General features: G+C 43.9%; 1 pseudogene; it reads right to left on the reverse strand.

Annotated features, from left to right (window-relative positions):
- Positions 1–3,812: 3,812 nt before the first annotated feature.
- LOC100958495 lies at positions 3,813–4,677 on the reverse strand (annotated as a pseudogene).
- Between the last annotated feature and the right edge of the window lie 6,790 nt (positions 4,678–11,467).

Below are 11,467 nucleotides of genomic sequence, written 5' to 3' on the forward strand. Positions count from 1 at the left end.
ACATTTGGAATAACGTAGAAATTCAAAACAAATGTTGAACAACTTGCAAATTGCATTTATTTTCCTGGGACTTTTCTCTTGGCTTTTTTGTTTGTTTCCTTAATTGAAAGCCGTGTGCTTCAATGGGCTCACGTGGCATGCCCTGTTCGGTTATTCTGAACGGCGTGGGCTACAGGAGGCTACGTTTCTTGTCAGTTGCAGAGCACGTTTTATGTTTCAGGAACTAACAGTACAATCACTTTCTAACTACCATATAGCACAGAAATGGCTTCAGCACTCAGGTACAATGGCACTTCTTAGGTGATTGGGAGGGTCATGCCTCGGTCAAAGATGCACAGGGACCATGAAAGGCAGATGGTTCCCTATCTTGGCACCTGGGAAAGGGAAGAAAACCAGACCCAGGGGAACAGAACATGGCACCCAGGGGTCCTCTGACCCTATTGTTAGAAAATCAGGACAGAAGTCTAGAAGGTGGCATGAGGCATGTATCAAGCCCTTCTAGAGAGATTCCAGACAATCCATCACCTTTTCTGTCGAGACTGGAATCTTGCACCACATCATCCCCCAAAGGGAGCAAGTTATTCTAAACTTTTGAACCCAAATATATACATATTTGCTTTATCACAGGTAAAACAATTTTTTTCAAAACCAAAAAATAATGAAACACACCTAAGATTTACTCATGATGATGAAAATATGGAAATTGCTATGTGAGAGACCCTGGCCAATAATCTGGTTTACTCCCACCATGAAAAATAGGTATTGTTATTTTCATTTCACAAAGCAAAAAAAAAAACAGAGGCTGAAATAGTTCATTGAAGCTACACAAGTCAACAGTGGCAAAGAAGACTGCTGTTTGCTGCATGACGTGCAGAGCTGGGCTTTCACATGGCAACTAGTTACTGCTCCAAATTGCCCTCAGTAATAAGATCATTTGGAAACGGGAACCCCCATACACTGCTGTATGTATAATGTAAAATGGCATCGCTGCTCTGGAAAACAGGTTAGCAGTTTCTCAAAATGTTAAACATAAATTTACCATATGTAGAAAGGATCCAGAAATGTCACAGAAATGAAAACATATGCTACAAAAAACTTTTAGGTGAGTGTTCAGAACGGCATTGTTCATAATAACCATAAACTGGAAGCCACCCAAATGCTCATCAACCGGTAAACAGATAAACAAAATAGATTAAAAAATAAACAACATCCAACCAGCAGAATACAACTCAGCAAGAAGCAGGAACAGAACAACATGGATAGATGTCAAAAACATACTAAGCCAAAGATGCTCAATGCCAAAGACCACTGTTGTATAATTTCATAGAAAGTATCAGAAAAACTAAATCTATGAGACAGAAAATAGATTAGCGCTTTGGGAGACTGGGGCTGGGAATAAGCACAAGAGATCCTTGTAGGGTCTAAATGTTCTAATGTGAATGCCTACGCAACTCCATCAATTTACTAAAATGCACTGAATTGTGCAGTTAAAATGGGAAAATTTTATGACATACAAATTATACCTCAAGAAAGCCTTTTTTTAAAAAAAATAAAAATGTAAAGTCTCAAATGTATAAAATCTAAAAAAGAAAAATCAGAAAAAAGAAGTGACCACTTATCAAGTTGGCAAATGATGATATGACGTGCATGTGCCCAGCACTTGATGATCTGATATCACCTAACCTTTGCAACACAGCCTCCCTGCCCCGCCTCCAGTGTTACAATGTCACTTTCAGGATAGGAATCCTCATGCCACCAGCACCATGCCTGTCATGCAAAAGCCACTCAGTACATACTTAGAGCAGTATTGTGTTGTGATTAAAAAATCCAGCTCTGGGCAATAAGCAGGCATAGATCCAAATAGTGACTTACTAGTATTATTCTAGAAACATTGGCTATTGCTACCTTCAGGACTGCTCTATATTATGATTAGTAATAACATCTGTGGTAGGCTTTGCTGTTTGGCTGCCCAGCAACCATTTCAATCCTCCTTTCTCTCTTGCCACTTTCCATTATAGCAGCCAGGGAAAGTTAAATACAGTCTCAGAGCCTCTTGCAGCCAGGTGCGGCCCTAGCTAATGAGATCTTATGCTAATATATGGGACAGGGGAGTGGTTGTGAGAAATATTTTTGTTCTCCTGATAAAACAAACAGTGCAGCTGGTACCATCCCTGCTTCCTTCTTCCTGACTTAAATGCAGATGTGATGTAAGGTGCACAGCAGCCATTTTGTGGCTGCAAGGAAAATGTCACAATAAAACAGAAAGTTTTGGCCTGTCATTACTAAACCACTGAACCAACTCCAGGAGCCACATACCTTCAGATTTTCTTGAGTGTGAAAAAAAATTTCTTTTTCTTATGTACTGTTTTATTGGAGTAGAGAAACAGGATCAACTCATTTTGTAAATTTGAAGGCTATAACAAGTTGTAGATGCTTTTTCCAGATTTTTCTATGCCATGTTCCCTACAGGGAGACAGCCAAGAGGGAAGATTTCAGGTAAGTAGTAACAGGGATTAGAGGCTATATCTTTCTGCAATATCCTTAGAAATTTCTGAGAGAACAGGCATATTGCCAGGGCTTCTTAATCACTGTGCAGCAGTGCCCTGGGACACTGAGAGATTACAACATTCTGTCTAGCTCTGGACCTTCAGCCACAGGGACTCTACACAACCCTGTGGCAGTACAAAGGGCTAGAGAGCTACAGTTGACTGTGTCTGGCACCTGAGGCCACCCCAGATTACAGGGCAACTCCCAGAACTCCCAGAACCGTGCTTCTGCCTCTCAAAGCCACTGGACGTGTGGAAGCTAATTTCTGAATTCAGGAAGGAAATGTGTGTTTCACTAAAGGTACTAGAAAGTGAGCCAGAGGGCTGGGGAGCCCAGCACACACTTTTCTGTCTTCCCTTCTCACCCAGGCTAGAGAAAGCAGTGCAGCAGAGCAGAGTTGATGATCCATAGTGGGGACCAAAGAGGGACAGTGACAGGCTTGTAGGCTGGAGGGATTTCTGGTATTGAGTCTAGAGCTACCCTTCTAGAAAGAAATGCCTCACGGGCAGTGCCTGTGGCTCAAAGGAGTAGGGCAACAGCCCCATATGCCAGAGGTGGTGGGTTTAAATGCAGCCCCAGCCAAAAACTGCAAAAAAAAAAAAAAAAGAGAAAGAAATGCCTCACACAGTACCTGCAAGTTACAGTGTATTACAGGTGCCTTTGAAGTGCCGATACTGGGGATGGGGGTGGCAGGGTCTGGCAGTCCAGTCTGAGACTGCCAGAGGCAACAGTTTGAAATCTGGGTCTGGCAGTCCAGTCTGAGACTGCCCCCAAGGCAACAGTTTGAAATCTCCCTGCCCAGTGGCCTGAGGCAGCCTACCCTTGACATTTCTAGTCTGTTACCTGACTGGAGAATATGTGTGGATGAAAGAGTAGAGGAACCCTGGCTCATTCACAAGGAAGGGAAGGGGGCGCCAGGACCAGAGTGTGCATTTCCTGGGACCAAGCCCAGCAGGGACCTGAGCACACAGGCTACAAACATCACATTATCAAGTGGGCCACCTCTTTAGGGGCCACCAACTGCCACTCTGGCTGGCAGGTGGAAAGTGGGGGGTGGAGGGGAAAAAGCCAGGCAAGGAAAGTGCACAGGTACATCCAGAGAGGGTGAGAAAAAGGGAGTGGGGGCGGGTTCATCAATGGGGCCAACCCACTTTGTATTTGGAGGGCATTTTGTATATCATTAAAAGTAATTGTCCAGTGATCGCTGAGCACCAGATTATTTTATCATCTTGCACTGAAACCAGAGATTCCTCTTCTTGTGCTCTTCATGGAAGGCCAGTGTGGGCGCCTGTGCTCCTCGCGCTCCCCAGCTGTCGGCCGCATGGTGGGGCCCGCGCTGCGCTCAGCATGAGCGGCAGCAGCAGGGGCAGGTGCAGGCGACAGAGGAACAGTTTCCGCAAGGCGCTGTGGTCTGCGCCCACACAGAAGCGGAAGCTGAGGTAGAAGATACAGGTTGATGGGGAGGACAATGACGGAGAAGGTCCACATGGTGACGTCTAGCAGCAGCCGATAGCGAGGCCAAGGTCAAGCAGCGACGCAGTGCCACGCGCCGGCACAGCGCCAGGTGGGTGACCGACCTCATGCAGTAGCCACCCCAGTAGTTGTCCTCGAGCAGGCTCCAGTTCAGGGCGTTGAAATGCAGAAACTGCCAAGAATAGAGGATTCCTCCCAGAAGAAGCGCTTAGGCACCCAGGCTGCCAGGGGCCGCTGTCCAACTCAGACGGGTGCGATGGCCTCGACCATGGCCTCGACCCACGTGTTGGCAATGCTGATCCTCTTCGGTGGTGTGTAAATAGCACAAAAGAAAATGTTGAAGACCCCCAAGACTTCAAGCCCCTATGATTGGATTTACCCCTCATGTCAGAAAGGCTACTCCTGGAATAGTACAAGATGCAAAGTATACAGCTAGCAGCAGGCTGATCTGTCTGCAAACCAGAGGTCTGTTCTTTGTCTTATTCATGTTTGAGTCAAATGGCACCTTAAAAAAATGATTGAGGGAGTTGGCAGCATAGGATGCAAGGCCTGTCCCAACAGCAGCAAGCAGGAAACAGGGCCAGTGGAGAGCTCCGGGGGCCAACTCAATCCAGCCAACTAGAGCTGTGAGTCTGAGTTTTGATAGTTGAGCCAAAATTCCTGGTAAATCGTCCACATGCAGCTTCATCTCTTTCCACTGCTTTTCATCTTTTGTTTCTTTTCCCACATCTACTGAGCCTTCAATGATTGAGGCCAACTCTAGTTCCATAAGTTCTTTTTCATGTGGCTTTCTGGACAAAGATACGCCAGGCAATGAAAGAGGTTTCATCTATATTTCAGGTTTGGCTTGACCTGAAGATGTCTTTTCAAGGGAAAGAGATGCTAATAGCTCTGGCTTTGGTTTGACTTGCTGGTTGAGGCTTCTGTTCAGTTGTGTGACATACATGCATTTGAGGAAATGAAAGTGCTGAAATGTAATCTATCATTTACTGGCATTCTTAAAAAGATGCATGAACTTGTGAGGGGATTCCTGGGTGGTTCTTCTTTCAAGATACCAGACACATCCTCCCACCCAGCCTGTCAGGAGGCGTGAGCAGAGAGTGTGAGGGGATGTGGCCACAGCACACAAGTCTGGCCACTCCCTGGAATCCCTGTGTCCTCTTCCCTCACTGACCACTGGGTGCTGCCATCTTCCTTCCCTGCCCCCTGTGGGCGAGGGATTTTTCTATAACTTGTAGCTGAAATTATTTCTAATAATATTACAAGCAGAAATAGCAGAGTAAGATTTGTTTTCTTTTTCTTATTAGAATGCTTGTAGTTCTCCTGTCTTGACTTCTCTCTTTTTAGTTGACTCTCTGAAACGAGACCTAAGCTCTATTGTTATCTGACTAGAAGACTGGCTGTCTCCTCTGGACAGCCCCTATGTTAGCTTTAGTGCTCAATATCAACTCAGAACTTCTTTTCCCTCATGGATTCATTGGAAATTCCTCCAAGCAGCAGCCCCAGTGTGAAATAAATGGATCTAATTTCAGAAAAGACAAGCCCACCTTCTCCTCTCTCTAGCAATCTCATGATACAATGGTAATTACCAGTAGTGATAATAGGCAATTAATACGCATTAGCCATGATCAATGTCTTTCATCCCATTCACATTCATCCGTCCATGATCTTTGCACAAGAGGGAAATTTCATTGCATATTCCAGAAACAAGCAATGGCCTTTCAACTGGGTGCCTCAATAGCAATTCCCTCAATTTTTCCCCCCCAGAGAAGAAAGTCAGAACACAAGGCAACCACCAACAGCATGAGAGTAGCTTGCCTTTCTCTGCAGCAAAACTGACAGAGACAGCTTCTCTGTGGGCACCTAAGAGAATCGTGATGGAGAAGGTCCTAGAATCTCCTGGTAATGTCCAGTTAGTGAGAAGGTGGAGTGAGAATGGGTGTAGTAGGATCCACACTGCAGCAGGATCCACGCTGCAGCAGGATATATTGTAGAAGACAGCTGGAGTGAAGGAATGGGACACAGGAAGAAGGATTGGAGGGAGTGTTGTGGGCAGCTTCTGACATGGTCCTCCATGGTAGTCTTGACTTTGTGAAGTCCCTCTCCCCCTTATGTGTGGGGTGAACCAAGTGACTTGCTTCTTTCTAACACATAGAATATGGCAAAAGTGATGAGATGTCAATTTTATAATTAGGTCTTAGTTAATGCATGTTGCTATAACTGAATACCATGCCTTGGGTCACTTATAAACAACAGAAATATTTCACACAGTTCTGGAGGCTGGAAAGTCCAAAACAAGGCAATGCTGGTAGATTCAGTGTCTGCTGAGGACCCACTTACTGGTTCACAGACAGTTGTCTTTTTGCTGAGTCCTCACAAGGTAGAAGAGGTTGAGGAGCTCTCAGGGCTGGGGGAAAAGGGACCTTTTCTAAAGACACTGATCTCATTCATGAGGGCCCTGTCCCCAGGACCTAATCACCTTCCAAAGTCTGCATCTCCTCATACTATTATCATCTTGGGCAATAGGATTTCAACATATGAATTTTGGGAAACATTAAGTCTACAACATTAAGATATAAAAGAATGAGATTTCCATCCCGCTGTTACTGACTCCATGTGGGTCTTCTGTCCTGCTTGCACTATGGAAAGAACCATATTGTAAGGAACTGAGGCCCCTCAATCTGACACCACATGAGAAACTAAACCCCACCAAAAAGCTCTAAGCAGATACTGCCCCAGTTGAATCTTTTTAAATTCCAGATTATTATTAGGGTACAAACATTTAGATTACAATGCTGTCATTTCTAAGGTAAAGTACAAGTTGGATCTTAAGGTCACTAAGCCTTCAGCTGCTGGAAGCCTGCGTGAGACCCTCCAGTATGATATCTAGGCAGGCTATTCCCGGATTTCCCACCCACAGACACTGTTTTTCTTTAAACTGCTAAGTGTTGGGGTCACTTGATATATAGCCATCAGCAAATACAAAAATAGACATTTGGGTACTCAAAGTCTTTCTCCACATTGTAATAGTGTTTTGTTATGTTTAGGGATTGTTTGTATTTGATTCTTTTGGAGGGGGGCTTTTTTGTTTCCTTTTACTCAAGTAGCTACTGATTGAATCTGGGTATTTCATTTGTTCATCAGAACAGTATTGATAATCTTATGCTAACATTTCATCAGAGTTTATAATACACTGGGCACTGGGCTGATGTCTGGCAATACTGTCTCATTTAAGCCTCACAACCAACCCCAGCCAGTAAAAGAAATACTGTTATTGTCTTTTCACACAATAAGTGAAGGTTTAGAGACTTTATTGTTCTTGCCTGGATTATTGGACTAGTTAGTTGAGGGGCCAGGATCCAAACCTAGGGAATAAAACTCAGCCTACTCACCTTATCACAGAGCAGGTCAGAGCTGAAATAGGAAAAGAAGACAGAAAGGCCAAAATGCTTCTCCTTAAAAGGGCAGGAAATCTCTGAAAGGTTAAGCAAAGATCAAGGAGACTGGGGGCAGAGGGACATGGAAGAGATGAGCTGAAAAAAAAAAAAAAAGACCAGGTTTGGGAAGAGAAAAGTTGAGAGGGGGAAGATTTGGGAGAAATCAATGAGAAATTGGAGTCACTGCCTGGCATACTGAGGGGGTGAGAAAGTGATAGAAGGAAGGCAGAAGAGGAGAAATGGAGGGAGAAAGAGGGATGGGCGGAGAGAGGAAGCCAGAGAAGGGAAGGCAGGGAAGAGAGGAGAGCAGCTCCCTAACTTAGTGGTACATTCTATGCATCCCTTTTAGCAGTTTCAAGTGACGCAGTAAAGACTAAAACTGCTTTCAGTGTAAGGGAAGGGTACTATATAAAGCCATAAAAGAGATGGGCATTGCAGCAGGATTACGTTCGCTCATCTCATTCTATAGTTTCTCCAGGTACGGTTTCCGAAATACCTTATCTCAGGGACTCTTTTTTGTCTTATCCGTGTGGATATGAGCTCATTTCTGATTACATCCCAAATCTTTCTCATTAATGCCATTGCACCCTACACTCTCCTTCTCTCTCCTGGATTATGACAATTGCTGCCTAAAAGGCCTTTCTGCCTGCAGTCTCACACTATGCATTCCTCTTTTCTAGACTAGCTCCAGTGTACTTAAAATGCAAATCTAACCAGGAGGTTACTCTGTAATTTTCTCTGACTCTCTATCTCACTCAGAATGGATTCCAAGCTTCAAATCATGATGGAAAAGACTGCCGCCACCTCTTGCTCAGCCTGTAGCCGTCACCTCTGAATAGAACGCAAGAGTAGTAAACAGTAAATCCCTCTCTCACATTCTGACCCCCAGGACCATCCTCTGAGAGAAAAACAATCATGTGTCTTATTTACACTTCCAGAGACATAGTATGCTTTATACATATACAAGCATTCTTGCTGCAGAATCAAACTTTATCCACTACAACTTGAGTGTAAAAAAAAAAAAATGCAGAAAATTGGGAGGGTGAAACCAGATAGCACCCAAGAAACAGCTTCTTTGTAACCAGGAGCAGTGAGATTGGGGAAAGAAGACTCCAAGAATCTCTGGCTTGTGGGCTCTGCCCAGAAACTTACCTTTGGGGATGCAGGGAGACAGTGAGAGACTTCTGGACCCCAGGAGGACAAAAGCAGTGGAGAAGAAGCAAGTGGTTGCAAATGGGCTGCCGCAACTGAAACTACAACAACAGTGAGATTGCAGACAGGGGCAACCTTCCCTGTGGGTTGTTTTGTTTATTTGGATTTGGGCACTTGGTTGAAGTACCTTAGGAGAACTTGGGCAAGAGTGCAAGTGACTTTAAGTGTTGTCCAGGGCACAGGCCTGAGCCACTGGGCCGGAAGGGAGGTTACTTTGCTCTGCTGTGGGCCTCAGGTGCAGCCACTGTGAGAGAACTGCTCCTGCAGGCTCCGCCCTCCGCCCATGTATGCAAAGTGAGGCTCAGGGTGAGAGACCTTGGATGAGTGATACAGGCGTCCTCAGACTATGGCCCACCAGGTGTTTTTGCTGCCACTGCCTGTCCTGCTTAGCAGACGACTCATTCTGGGACCCGCAGTCCAGCCCTCCAATGATCTGAGGGACAGTGAACTGGCCCCCTGTTTAAAAAGTTTGAGGACCCCTGAGTGGCTGTGAGCAACTCCAAAGGCCAGGACTGAGATGCCCGGGAAAAGCAAAACTTTCAGTGTTTGGCAGTGGGAGGGCTAACTTGCACCCTTGGCCCTCAGGGGCATAGAGTGAGGCTGGTTTTGGCCCACTGGATAAGCAGACAGCCACTTCAGGAGAGATCCCAGCGACAAGTGCTTTCTTGGGAAAGCTTATGCAGCCAAGGTTAATGGTTTAAAGTGTCTTCTAAGTGCACTGAGGAGAGATTCAGGCTGTCAATCCTTCAGGGCTTGAGGGCAAAGTAGCCAGCAGAAGCCTCCAATCTCCATCTCATACAGCTGTATCAGCATTGTGATTAGCATCTCATACCCCAGAAGATCACCTGTTGCCCAGACAATATTCAGCAAGACATAGATACTACTTTGTTTTGGATTTTTTTTTTTAATTTCAACTTTTCCCTCCTATATCTTTCTTTTTTTTCTTTCTTCATTTTTAGAGTGTAAATATAATTTTCCAATGTTGCCTTCTTTAATAATAAGAACTTCATTTTTGCTAGTGTTTCTCCTCCAGTCATTTGGTCCCCCCCCCCCAATTCTATCCTGTAAGGTTTTCTCTTTGTTAGTTTGTTTTGGTTTTATTTGTAGTATTTTTGTCTTTCCTCTCTATTTGGTAGAGGTGGGGTACCATGTATGCTCAGGCTGGCAAAGAGCTGCTGAACTCAAAGGAACCACCCAACCCAGCACACCCAGAGGTTGGGAGTTTTTAAGGGGTGGGTCAAAGTACACCACTGTATACTTTTATTACTCCTGTCTCCCTCTTTCTGTGTCTCTCTTCTTTTTCTCAATATTCTCTTTTACTCACCCCCCTCTTTTCTCTGTTTTCTTTCACTAAAATATTTTTTCCCTTCTTGCTCTTCAATCTTCTCATCCTTTTAGTCCTGTACTAAAAGGAATCATAGAAAACTTAGGCCAGAGGCCTGGTAACCTAAAGAGCAAGAAGAGATGAAAGGAAAATTAGGGCAAGGAAACAGATTAAAGAAAACACTCATGAGGAAGAATCGTCAGAAAAACCCTGGCAACATGAAAAAACAATCCAGAGCAAACCCCACCACCACCAAAGGATTGTGAGGCAGCTACTGCAGAGGATTCCACCTATAAAGAAATGTCAGAAATGACATAAGGAGAGACTTAAAATACAGATGATAAAAACAATAAAGGAAATTGCTGAGAAAGTGGAAAATAACCAACAGGAAATCCAAAAACAGAATCAAATAAGAGATGAATGACATGAAGATTATAGAAAAGATTTGGCAGAGCTGAAGAAATTGAAGCAGTCAATTAGGAAATTTAAAGATGCAGTAGAAAGTATCAATAACAGATTAGAACAGGCAGAAAAAAGAATGTCAGAGGTAGAGGACAAAGCTCGTGAGATAACACAGATAGTTAAAGATGCAGGAAAAAAAGAGAAAGAAAGCAGAACATTCACTGACAGAATTATGGGACTTTATGAGGTGTTCAAACATATGAGTTATAGATATCCCAGAAGGCAAAGAAGAATGCCTCAGAGGAATGGAAGACATACTAGAGAATGTTATAAGTGAAAATTTCCCAAATATCACTAAAGATGCTGACACACTCCTTTCAGAGGGATATTGGATCCCAGGTTACCTCAACTCAAATAGAGCTTCTCCAAGACACATTGTGATAAGCCTGTACAAAGTCAAGACAAAAGAAAAGATTCTGCAAGCTTTTAGGAGTAAGTGCCAATTGACCTACAGGGGCAAATCCATCAGGGTGACTGCAGATTTCTCAAATGAAACTTTTCAAGCCAGAAGACAATGGCCATCTACTTTTCATCTACTTAAACAAAACAATTTCCAGCCCAGAATTCTATATCCTGCTAAGCTAAGCTTTAAAATTGATGGAGAAATAAAATATTTTACTGATATGCAAACACTGAGTAAATTTGCCACAACAAGCCCAGCTCTACAGGAAATACTTCAAGCTAGCTTCCACAATGATGAAAAGATAAAACTAGGCAATGGACTTTCATAAAATAAGATGAATAGAATGCTACCACACATCAATTATCTCAATAAATGTTAATGGCTTGAATTCCCCAGTGAAGAGGCATAGATTGGCTGATTGGATTAAAAAAACAAGAGCCATCTATCTGTTATCTGCAGGAAACACACCTAGCCTCAAAAAACAAACTCACTCTGAGATATCATCTAACTCCAGTGAGTTTAGCCCATATCACAAAATCCCAAAACCAGAGATGCTGGCGTGGATGTGGAGAAAAGGGAACACTCCTACACTGCTGGTGGGAATGTAAA

This window comes from Otolemur garnettii, unplaced genomic scaffold, assembly GCF_000181295.1.
Source record: "Otolemur garnettii isolate 467f Iridium unplaced genomic scaffold, OtoGar3 scaffold00044, whole genome shotgun sequence".
In the NCBI taxonomy this organism is placed as follows: Eukaryota; Metazoa; Chordata; class Mammalia; order Primates; family Galagidae; genus Otolemur; species Otolemur garnettii.